Here is a 13,414-nt window from a genome sequence, read left to right on the forward strand (position 1 = left end):
AGTCAGTGAGTATCTTTTTCCTCTTCCCAGTGTGTCCACATTGAATAAATCTTGTTTTTATTCTTTCTATTATTAAAAACAATATTAAGGAAAAGGACCCACAACTAAGTCATTGTGGATGTAATGTTTTATGCACGAGAATTTAACATATATGCCTAGAGAATCATTAAAGGTCTGTTTAGGAAATATGCACTGCTTAGGTTGTACATTATGTAGGGAAAATGTACTTGAATTTCTAGTTGACATTGTATATAAAGTGTGCTGAAATATGTGATTAAAGGCTGACATCGGATAGAATATTATAACGTAGATGAGAGAATGAATGCAATGTATTGTAGAAGAATAGCTTGGGACTGAGAAATACCTTACTTAAAAACACAAAGCCCAAAGTATTGAAGTGAAAAACTGATAACTTTATTACATGAAATTAAAGGAGTTTTAGTTTGGCCAAGTATACCAAGGAACAAAGACTCAGATTTGGAAAACAGAAAACTAACAAGAAGCAATCAGTCTATAACTGATTAAGAAGTAAATAAGTCTAACGTATGTTGATAAAACCTATTTATTAAACATCATAAATTTGTATTGAATTATATTAAACAAGAAATGTCAAACTGATATAACTAGTTGAAAAACAGGTTGATATTACTGTTTGATTATAAAATTGGACATCATTAAAATCATGACTCTTTGATTCTGTGCCTCATGTAAATAACCAAGAGAAACCTAGGACTTGTGTAGATGTTTAATCAGAGGCATCTAAATTATCCATAGTAATGTTACCCACTGGGAAAAAAATGAAAAACACAGTTTAAGTGTTGAGTGTTCAGATAGTTACATCAATTAGACTGACATATGGTCAAAATGAAGGAATTCCAGTTGTATGAATCTTAGCAGCATAATAAAATATTAGGTAAGAGAATGAATTCTTACATAGTATCTTTATCAAAATAAAAAATTAAATAGTCTTTATTTTAAATAATTATACTAAATGTATCTAAAAGTAAACATAATACAACATTTGCAATCCTACTAGACATAAAAATGAAAGTGAACTTTGGTGAGTAAGATTCTTGGTGACTGCTCTCTGGATGAAGTGAAAGGTATTGGGTACTATAAAATTTTGGTAGAGATCATTACTTATGTGTAGGGTTAAACGGGGTCCTGAATACGCTCTGCCACAAGGCTCAGGCTGCTCTGGGAGGTGGGAGTTTTGGCTGTGCTTACCCCATGCTGGTGCCTGGGGTGTCCGGCTATGGGAAGCTGCAGGACACCGCTCCAGGGGTGGGTGTGGGTGGGAGTGCAGTCTGAGGTCTCAGAGACAGCCGGAGCTGGCTCAGGGGTCCCTGGGCCTGCAGGGAGGCCAGGGCCATCTTGTTCTCATGCTCTTGGAAACCCAGGTACTGCTGGGAGGCAGAAGAGCTGAGAACAAAGTGGGGGCCTGTGGGCTGGATCTGGCTCTGGGCCAAAGGGCAAAGTGGGGTGGGGGCAGCTCCAACTTGGTCCAGCCGGGATGAGTTCTTGGCTTGTTCGTGGGTGGCTGGCTTGGCTTGTTGGAGGCTGTGACTGGGAGTGCTGAGAGGCCTTTTTCAGGAGATTAGACGGCTGGCTCTTTAGGTAAAGACTTTCTCCATTGCTCCCCATGGTGGATCCAGATGAAAAGAGACAGTCCATGATTTTGAGACATTTATTGTCAGGGCGGAGAGTAGATGAGTAAAACTTTACCCCAGTTTCTCAGGGCAGGCCTGAGGTTAAATATCTTTTGCAGGGAGGAATGTGTGGGAAGGAAAGCTTAATTGGCTAAGACCTCCAGGCCTTTAGGTACCTCATTAAAATGGAGACCTGTCTTGAGGCTTGGTAACCAGGAGGTCACATCCTCTATCTGTGTAGGGGCTTGGGGTGTCACCCTTATGTGACTGATGGCCACAAATCTATGGAGGGCTGTGGCCTTATGTCAGGAGCCTGGTGTCTGGGAGGGTGGCAAAAAATGCCTTCTGTCCCTCAGGGTCACCGGGCTTTCCAGCCTGTGCTCAACCAGGAACCAGGATGCCTTTCACAGTCCTACATCTATGTAGGTTTTTGTTTGAGTGTTTTGTTTCTCCAGTAATTTATTATGCTATTTATTAATCATTAGCTGTTCAGCAAGCCCTGGGGCTCCATCTGTTTCAACCTCTCCATTGCTAGGAATATAGGCATGAGCTACCGTGCCTGGTTTTCAACTTACTTTTTTTTTTGGATAGTGTCGTTTAAGACGATCCTCAAAGTCAAACAACCACCATCTTGGAGGCATTCAGCTGTACTGAATTGTAAGGACCATCCCAGATGGCTTGTTGACTGCTTACATCTTCTCAGAGGAGCCTGAAGTGTGAGGAAACCCTCCCCTTAGCATTCAACCACCTTCTATTACCTGTTGTGTAGAACTTTGCCCCAGCTGTATGCTTCCTCAGGGAGAGTCCAGAGTACACAGCCCAGGGAAGACTAGGAAATGTAGACTTCATCTATGTGGCTAGGGGAAAGTCATTAGCCCTGCTGGGTAAAGACTTTCCAGAGAGTCATGTGTGGGGCAATTAGCTATGTTCCAGTAAATAACCCCTCATCTATGTTCTGTAAGTAAGCCTAATAGACTCCTTATTGGTAGAATTGTAACATGGTTTGTCATTAGGACCTTATGAGGAGGGGTAGACATTGCTATGTCTCCTTCAGGGAAGGAACTTTAGCAACACTTGCCATAGTTGCCAGATACTACACAACTGAGGATGAGTTTAGGAGGATCAATAGAACTGACCCTTCTGTGAGTGAGGATGGACAACTGAAGCAAAGTTTCATGAGGACAGGGTGTTTGCAGAGATTTGGACATGGTGATCTGTTCCTACAGTGCTTCTCTGGAGGCAGTGGCAGGTAAATGGACATCAAGATATGTAACTAGGATGAGGACATGTGGGCAGGGGGTTGTCTGTGGAGAAAATCTTAGAATGGTAGTCTTCTAGGTATGGTGTGGCATGCCTGCTTTATGGGTCACCCCAGGATATATGGTGATGATTTGAGAATAGTCGAAGGTCTGGAACAGGTGTTGTAAACCCACATCAGGGGCAGAGGTATCAACAAGCAGCTGTAGAGGTAGCCTAGCCATCACTATAAGCAGCAAGAAATCTACCTTAGGTTAAGGCAGTATCTTGGAGGGAGACTGCAAGTGTAAAGGAGAAGTTGCAGCAATAAAAGGATATGAGGCTGGCATTTTCAGTAGATAAGTCTCCAACTTAGCTTAGTAGGTAGATTTAGATAAAAGGGAAGGTGTTTGTTAGAATACCACTTTTTATGGCTAGGGTCCAACCCCTAAACCTGGAACCCATGAAAGGTATCACATAGTGATGAAGAAGGGGCACCCAAAGGCAAACAAAGAAAAGTCTAAACTTTTATACACAGAAAGGAAAACACATGAGCCAGCATGCAGATGGGAGTCTTAGCAGTGGGCAGGACAGACCATGGTAGTCAAAGAACATTCAACAACGGGATTGCTTGAATTAGAGAAAAGCTTTAAACAAACAATGAAATCGATTGATATGGGGACAGATGGGGTCAGTCAATGCTTCTGAAACAAGAGAAACTGAACAGTAGAACCACACATCCTTACTTGAGACTCAAGTAGCATAATCTGAGGTGGTACAAGGAGAGTCAGACCCTGAAGAACAGGCACAAAGGAGCCATTTGAAAATCCTTGCTTATACTTTATTGACAAATTAGTATATGTTCTGCACCTAAATTCTACCAAAAGATGTGAGTTGTTCTAGGAGTTGTCTCCCTTTTTTTCCCATCAGATTATGAGTAATGGTAGGATAAGAAACCTACAAAATTTTAGACTTGTATGGCAACACACACCTTTAATCCAAGCACTGCCAGAGGCAGATGGCCCTCCATGGTTTTGAGGCCAGCCTGGTCTACATAGTAGGTAATAGGGCCTGCACTTCGTAGTGTGATACCCTTTCTTCATGCATAAATAATAAAAGGTCTTAGATAATCTATAACAATATTCTTAGAAGACATATTTCCTTTTTCCCATTTTATTGGTTATTTTATTTATTTACATTTCAAATGTTATCCCCTTTCCCAGTTTTCTCTCCACAAGCCCCCTATTCTCTCCTCCCTCCCCCTGTCTCTGTGAGGGTGCTCCTCCACCATCTCACCCACTCCTGCCTCAGCTTCCTAGCATTCCCCTACCATGGGTCAATGAGCCTCTACAGGACCAAGGGGCTCCCCTCCCAGTGATGCCAGATAAGGCAATTCTCTGCTACATATACAGTTGGAGCCATGGGTGTCCCCCCCATATGTACTCTTTGATTGATGGTTTAGCCCTGGGAGCTTTGGGGGGGGTTTGGTTGGTTGATATCGTCCTTCCTTTGTGGTTGCAAACCCCTTCAGCTTCTACTTTCCTTGTCCTAATTTCTCCATTGGGGTCTCTGCACTCAGTCTTATGTTTGGCTGTGTACATCTGCATCTGTATTGGTTAGGCTCTGGCAGAGTCTCCCAGGCAACAGCTATACCAGGATCCTGTCAGTAAGACCTTCTTGGCATCAGCAGTAGTGTCTAGGCTTCATGTCTGGAAAATAATCTTTGGGAAATAGAGGAAGAGAGGGATCTGGGAAGAAGAGAGAAGGAGGAGGGAAAAAGGGGAGAAATGAGAAGAGATGGGGGAGAAGTACAGAGGGTCAGGGATTTGAAAGTAGGTGTGTAGCAGTGGGGGAGGGGGGACCTGGGGGTAGCCACTAGAAAGTCCCAGATGCTAGGGAACCAAGAGGTTCCCAGGACCCAACAGGGAGGACATTAGCTGAAATACCCAACAAAGGGGAGATAGAACCTGTAGAGACCATATCCAGTGGATAGACATGGCCCTCAGTTGAGGGATGGGGCCAGAATTCCTCTTGTCAAAAGGAAATGCGGGGACAAGGAGTAGAAGACATATTTCTAGTCTGCTAAGATTCCTTAGAAAGTGTAGTTATTAGAAAGGGACTAGGATTTCTAAAATTTAACTTTAAATCTTTTATTTAACTTTTTATTGATTCTTTGTGAATTTCACATCAGGTATCCCAATACCTACTCATCTCCCATCTTGTTGTATCTGCCGTCTGCCCTTGCAACTTCCCCTCCAAAGGAGAAAGATCTTACTGTGGAAGCTGTAGTGTGTGGCAGTGTGTCCCACAGTATATCCTTTTGTCTACACTTCTTCACTTAGAAAATGTTCGTTGCGATGAGATATGGGTCTGGTTCCAGGTCTCTGGTTCCTGCTACACTATCAGTCTTGTATTCTCACTGGGACTCCTCTTTGATAGACTGTTGTCCTGTGCCGTGGAGATCTTGTAGCTTTGGATCTATAGGACCCTGCCCTTCATGAGCTCAAGCAGTTCATAGATAGGGTAGATGTTGGGGTGGGCCAACTCAGTGCCCTGGATTTGAGTTTATGTGGTAATTGAGCTGGTCAACCTGCCAGCTCTCCTACTCTTACACTACCAGCGCAAGCTCCCCAGCACTGGCCAGATAGCTCATTCAATGCTACAGGGGCAATGGCAAGGGGTAGAGCCAGCTTTCCCAATCTCATGTCTTCCTTTCTGGCTTACCCATGCCCATGCCAGCAGGGTCAGGCTATTGTGCTGCCCAGTTGAGGTACAGGCTCCACTCTCTGGAGTGCTGCAACCAGGGAGGGTCTGGGCTAGCTCTCCTGCTTACCTTATGTGGGGAGAGGTGAGGTGAAGGGGGGACATCTCTCCCTCATCCATGCCACTGTGGGGCAGACTAGTGGAGGGCTAGTTCTCCCATGCTCATGCCCTCAAGGCTGTCTCAGTTGTACCAGGGTCAGTTATACAGTCCTGCCCAGATGAAGTGCAGGGTCCCCTCTCCCAAATACTGCAGCCAGTGAGGGGCAGGGTCACTTCTTCTACCTGCTGAAGGTTGATAGGGGGAAGGGCATCTCATCTCTAAGGGACTAGGATTTAATTTGAGAATCAAAAGGCTAAAAATCCACCCACAGTCTATCAGTTGAGTTGATGACTTTGACGTAAGCCTTACTTTCCTATCTATAAAATAGAGACAGTGGTACCTTTTCTGTATAATACTGTTAAAGATGGAATTCATGTGATACCTGAGTAAAGCATGAATTTAACAACAGATCACTTTCAGTACTAAACATAGCAGGAGCAGATCACCAGGTACCTAAATCCCTGTATTTCCTTTTTTGTTATTGAGTGGGCTTAGATTTAGATCTGTAGATGGCTCCTATTTTATAAGCAGCCTTTGTGAGGATGAATGATCTGCTGGGGAGAATTCCATTTGTATCGACATGGCCACTTTCTGCTTTCTGTTTTTAACTGTTTAACTGTTCTGCTGGCAAGCAGTATATTTTGTTTTTACAAATTATTGTATAATCAGTAGAAAAAATAAAGTGGGCAAAATATGCCGCTTAATACCTTGAACATTCATGTTCAGGCTCCTGAATGAGAGAACCTGCTCTTTTTTTATTCAGAATTGAACCCAGCAAAAAAATTCTAGATTTAATCTAGATTTTAAAATCGTTCATATATCTATATGTATATCTTCGTTTAGGATTTTAGAGGTGAAACTTCTGATCTGTGGTTCTGTAATGTAACAGTCATGGAAAATAGGCTGGATACTATTATGGGCCTTTCTGGCCCACGATGTGTTTGTTTCTTTATGTAGATCTAATTTCTCAAGCCTTAGAATTTCCAATCCCAAACAACTCCTCAAGTATTATTTGTTTCGCACCTAATAACTTCAAATATGTAGGTGTTTTTTTCTATTAGAAGCAACAACAAAAACAATTTTTTTCTGACTCTGAATGAGATTTAGTTAAATGCCTGTTTAAGAATTGATGAGCAATTTAGTGGATTTAGGAGAACATTCTGTGTTATTATGTGCAAATACATACCATGGCTGCCTCCCTATGTCATTAACCTGGCAGTCATTTCATGCATGACTCCCCATCTTATTAAACTAGCAGTATGGAATATTTGATTTACTAAACTGATATGAATGACTTAGTGTGTTAATATAGGATATAATTTTAAGCTTCTTTGGAATAACTATCTTTGAAGGTGATTCTCAAAAATGATAACATTATTTTGACAGCTGTGCTCAGTTTCTAAAAGTGTATTTTGGGAAGCTTCTTCTAAGTGGAGGAAATGTGCCTGAATGATGATTCTATTGAGCCATAGACTAATTAAAAATGAAAAACCAGTGTAAAATAGAAGACTTTAGAATTCTGTAACAAGAATTCTTACAACACAGGTAAATAGATTTAGTAGAAACATTTCCTTCTGGGCAGGATGTGTGTAACTGTGTGTGGCTGCTTGATAGTCTTCCACCAGCTCCCCAGTTACCATGATGTTCTGAAAAGTCTTTATAGCTGATCCCTCAACACTCTCTCTTCCAGCTTTTGTTGCCATAGCAGCATTCACTGGCCATTGAATTTACAGTGGAAAAATGATGGGGAAGTAGATGCATGTTTGTGAAGTTGGTACAGTGCCAAATGTAGCAGGAATTATGAATTCAGGATGCTGGAGTCTTCCTTTAGTGTCCATTTCAGCTGGCACCTAATGTTGCTCACATAATCACAAACCACTCTGTCATAATTCAGACCAGCTGGATAAAATGAGACAAAAGGAAATTTGGCAGCAATGGAGGGGATGGTAATTTAAGAGGCTTTTTAATTATGTTTTCTGTGTTTTTCAATCAACAATACTTTAAAGCCTTTAGTTTTTCTTATAATAGGATTTATGCATTGTTGTTGGGTTGGCTGTTAAGGTATTAGCATAAAGTTTTCCACCAAAAATTTTAAACACTAAACAAGGGAGCAAATCTAGAAATCCAAAAAGAATTGAAAGAAAGCAGTTATAGCCATCATCACTTCTGTAAGAAATTTTGTATTTAAGTTACATAGGTAAATTGCTTTTACTCTTTGAAAAAAGGTATAGTTTTGGTTTGAATAGTCAATGTTTACCCGATATAACTCCAATACTTCCAGAGTTGTGATATTATGCTCATCACTTTTTTTCCCCAATCATGATTGTGTATCAGAGTTTGGAAGGCAGCAGAAGAAAAACAACAACAATAACAACAACAACAACAAATCAAACTGTTAATGGAGTCAGAAAGCCAAATAAATAATCCATGGAATTTGGTGAGCTATAACACATGATAGGCTTACGAAACCATGAATATGTAGGAGAAACTGACTAGACCAAGAGGAGAGGAGAGATACCACATAGAATTTTTTTGGGCAACCCTGCAGGAAGACCAACAGTTTCAGTTAGTCTGGACCCCCGAGATCTCTCAAACACTGGACCACCAACCAGGCAGCATACACCAGCTGATATGAGGCTCCCAACACATATACAGCAGAGGACTGCTGGGTCTGGGTTCAATCAGAGAAGATGCACCGAACCCTCAAGAGACTGGAAGCCCCAGGAAGTTTAGAGGTTAGTCTTAGGAATCCCTCCCCAAATTCCTTTTTTTCTCCACTCTGTCCTCCTATCCAACAACCCATTAAATTCCGTTGTTATAATTTCTTCAACTTTTAAAAACACTATTATATTTCTAGTATTTGTTGAGATGTTCTTTGTGTTTTAATATGTGGTCAATTTTGGAGATGGTTCTATAGACTGCTGAAAAAAATGTGTATTCATTAGTCTTTTGATACAATGTTCTTTAGATATCTTAGACATATTTGGTTTATTATGTCATTTAACACCAGTTTCTCTGTTAAGTTTTCCCCCCATATGACCTATATCTATCAGTGACAGTAGGACATTGAAATCATCTACTATCATTGTGTTTTGGGTCAATCTGTGGTTTTAGATTTAACAATGTTTCTTTTATGAAATTGGATAACCCTATGTTTACGATTGTTATATCCTTTGATTGGAGTTTTCCTTTAATGAGCATTAATTGCATCTTTATCTCTTTCTGCCTGCTTTTGCTTTGAAGTCTGTTTTTTTCAGATATTAAAATAGTAGCACCTTCTTGCGGCTTGCTTCTATTTGCTTGGAACAGCTGGCATTTCTTAGCGAGACTCTTCATTGGGGTTTTAAAAATCAGTTTATTGGGTTTTCCATTTCTGAGTTCTTTTCAGTGAAGTTGGGTTGTTGTAGTTTGGTTCCTTAAATAATTAAAATTCTATTTTTATATTTTGGATTGATTTCTTTATTTTATTCAGGTATTTTTTCTTTAATTTGGTTGATCATGGTTATCATTATTCTGAATTTTTTGTCTGATACTCCTTAGTCGTTCTTAACAGAGGCTATTACTGTGAGATTTGCATTTTTTGGAGGAGATGTGATATTTTAGTTTTTTCTCCTTTTTTTGGGTATTTTTTCTTGTGTTGAGATATGTGAATCAGAAGATGGTTTATTGGTTGCCTCTCTCTCTCTCTCTCTCTCTCTCTCTCTCTCTCTCTCTCTTCTTTTGATCAATTTCCTGAGTTCTTTTGATTGTCTGTTACAGAGTGGTGCTTTCAGGAGCTTGGTCAAGGAGCTTGGTCAAGGAGTTTGGTCAAGGAGCTTGGAATAGTTTCCTTCTTGTCTTGTATACTGGCTTTGAGTTTCATGGCTATGTTCCATCCTGGCAGCTGGCAGGGCTCTGATAAGTGCTCAGGTGAAGGAATAGCTTGAGTTTACATGGCACATGTGTTAGTTATAGAGTCCCTTGTTGGATGAATCCTAAAGGGAGAGAGGAAGAGTGGGAGGAGGTTCTAGTCTCAAGGTGACTGGGGTGGGGGTTTGGGAATGTGCTTGGTAATAAGGAGGTTACGTCTCTTTCCTTGCTTCTTGGGTATAGTATGTCCCCAGATCAGAGGGATCTAGAATATCATGAATTTCAGAGAGAGAGAGAGAGAGGGAAGAAAAGAGAGAGAGAGAGAGAGAGAGAGAGAGAGAGAGAGAGAGAGAGAGAATTAGTTCAGGACTACTAGAAAACAACTACAGGGCAAGTGGGGGAATGAGATGTTGGGGAGGAGATCCATGTGGGGAGTACAGGTAAGCTACCTGTGTCTACATTTCAAGTGAGTGGTCTAGAGGGTCTATGGTGAGGAGGGGCCTGAGATTTCCGAGTCCAGGGGGAGGTAAAGGTCCCTGGTAAGCAACCACAGTGCAAACAGAATGGGAATTATTGAAGACCATGTAGGCAGTAAAGTAGCTTATCTGTGCCTCTCTGTTTCCTGGTGAGTCACACACTTTTCTAGAGAACAACATATTTTATATTTTAATTAAAACTTCATTGAAAAGAACTTGTGAATTAAAAAATATTATACAATGAAATCAGCTAGACTAAAAGCCTGAACATCTCAATGAACTGTTCAGATAGAATAGTCATTATGAAGCTATGGCACATCCTACTAGATTTTACAAGGTCTCTAACAATGATATTTTCATGTACTTATCTACCATAAAAAGTCAGTGGCAGACTTAAAACTAAAAAACACAACAGAACCCAATGAATGTTACATTGTCTTTCAGTTCTTATCTGCCCATTACCTGTTTTCCATTCTTCCTTATCACCTAATATTTATCATTTTGTTCTTACTTCTACATGTTATACTGTACCTTCATAATTATTTACATATGTACAATATTTTAGTTTATTTTAAAAAAGATTTATTTATTTTATGTGTGTGAGTACACTTTCATTGTCTTCAGACACACCAGAAGAGGCCATCAGATCCCATTACAGATGGTTGTGAGCCACCATGTGGTTGTTGGGAATTGAACTCAGGACCTCTGGAAGAGCAGTCAGTGCTCTTAAACTCTGAGCCACCTCTCCAGGCCAATATTTTAGTTTTTGAGGAATCTCCAAATTGATCTTCCTAATGACTGTACTAACTTGTAACCCCCCACCAGCAGTGAAGAAGGTTTTTTTTTCTTCCCACTTCCTCTCCAACATTTATTGTCAGTTTTTTTTTTTTTTTTTTTTTTTTGTTGGTAGCCATTCTGATTTTGGTAAGGCAATGTCTCAAAGTAGTTATAACCTGCATTTTTCCTGGTGGATAAGGATATAAAATGATTTTTAAAACAGTTTTGGCCATTTGCATTTCTTCTTTGAAAATTGTTCAATTCATTAACCTGTTTATTGACTTTATGTCCTTGGTACTTAATTTCTGCAATTATTTATAAATCCTGGATATTAACTCCCTGTGTGAAATGTACCTGTTAAAGATTTCTCCCAGTCTGTAGGCTGTTTGTTCACCCTACCGATAGGTTTCTGTTTTCATTTTTTTGTATGTAGTCCTGTCTCTTGATACTCAGAGATAAGCCCTTTGTGTTTATTGTTCTATTCCTTGCCTATGTCAACATCTTGGAGCACCTCCCCGATAATTTCTTGAGGATGTTTCAGCATCCCAGGGTTTAAATTAAGGTCTCTGATTTATTTCAAATTGATTTTTGTACAAGAAAGATATGAATCTAATTTCATTCTTTTGCAAGCAGATATTCAGTTTTGTCAGCACTTTTTGTTGAATAGGTTATCTTTTTTCAAACGTAGGTTCTTGCCTCTTTTTCAAAAATTAAGTGATCATAGCCTTTTAAAATCTTATTTCTAGATCTTATATTGTATTCCATTAGTCTATCTATTTTTTTTTTTAATGTCAGTACCAGGCTGTCTTATCACTATGGTATGTAGTATAATTTGAGGTTGGGTATTATAATGTTTGGAATAGTTTTTTTTGCTATTCATTAGTCTTTTGTGGTTGCATATGAATTTCTGAATTATGTTTTTAAGTATGTGCATGGTTTAATAGTTGTTTACTCTCAGACCTTGAAAATTTTCATATTTCATTCCATGCTCTTTGGCTTTTTTGAGACAGAGTTTCTCTGTGTAATCCCCGGATGTCCTGGAACTTGCTTTGCAGATCAGGTTAGCCTCAAATTCACCAAGATCCACCTGCTTTTGCCTTTCAAGTGCTGCGATTAAAGGCATGTACCATGATTGCCTGGTGCTCTTTGGACTTTTACTGCTCCTGAAATAAGTCTGGAGAAGTTCTGATATTTCTGCCTGCGTATGTGAGATGACTTTTCTGTTGTGGTGCTTTCAGGGTTATTTCCCTACTTTACATTTTGACATCTTGACTCTGCTGTTTCCTGGAGAATTTCTTTTCTGGTCATATCCTTTTGGAGTGCTTTATGTTTCTTGTGTTTGGCTGATACTTCTTTGTGAAAATTTGGGGAGTTTTCTGTTGTAATTTCACTAAATTGTCTATTCCATTTTTTTGATCTCTGTTTTTTCTTGTACACCATGGATTTTCAAGTTTGTCCTCTTGAATAAATCTAAAATGTCTTGAAACTATCATTAATGTTCTTTGCTTTTTTTCCCCCTTATGTATGTGTGTTTGTTTAATTGCCTCAACCTTGTCGTCCAAACCTAAAAACTGTTTGCAGAGTGGGTGGGTGGTTCTGACTTGTAAAGTTCCAGGTGTCACTGCAGTGTATTGAGTCTATACTGATATGTCCCCAGAGGTACTTTAGACCTGCAGTTCTAACCACAATTCCCAGATTGTAGACAGACCTCAGCAAGTCTGAAGTTTCATACCCTGCACTGAAAAGGTCCATAGATTCTAAGATGTGTCCAAGCAGTTGACTCCATCTGTTTGCTTTGGTGCATAGTGTACAGCCCAACATTGGATCTCATTGATGCTTTGCCAAGACAGCATCTCCTCAACCACTCCATTTGACAATCAATACCTAGTTTCACCAGTCCATATAGCTGAATTTTATGGAAATATCCCTTTAGGAAGAGTGAAAGAAAACAAAATATCCCATAAGCTCAGAAGAAGTCAAATCTGAATGATCACTCCACTCCCAAAAGACCTGCAAAGCATAACAAAGTAACACACACACACACACACACACACACACGTGTGTGTGTGTGTGCATGCACATACATTCTACAGAACAAATGAGCATAATAATATTAATGTTTTACAGTAAGTCTTGAGGTGGCTTGAATTATGTTATAGACACCTAGAACATGATAGGACATGAAGAAAAATTTTTATGGTAAATACTAAACAGAACTTATGTTATTACAGATTAAATATTTGAGTCAGCTTTCTGATGTTTGAGTCCTTTCAGAATAAATTACATTTTCACCATCGAAACCCTGAACAGACACCTCCTGGGACTGGCAGATTCCTCATTTAAGATACCTTCATAATCAGCTTGAAATTGTTTTTGTCTTTTCTGGATCTATCTAATAGGGTGTGATATAAAAGAAAAAAATGGGACCGAGTGATAGCTCAGTGGTTAAATATGCTTGCTGCTCTTGTAGTTGACCCTAATGCAGTTCTCAGCACTGATGGCTGGTAGCTTACAGCTGCCTATATCTTCTGCTCCAAGGAACTGAATGGCTTCTCTGGTCTCTA

This window comes from Grammomys surdaster, unplaced genomic scaffold (genome assembly GCF_004785775.1).
Source record: "Grammomys surdaster isolate TR1022 unplaced genomic scaffold, NIH_TR_1.0 126248, whole genome shotgun sequence".
Lineage (NCBI taxonomy): Eukaryota > Metazoa > Chordata > Mammalia > Rodentia > Muridae > Grammomys > Grammomys surdaster.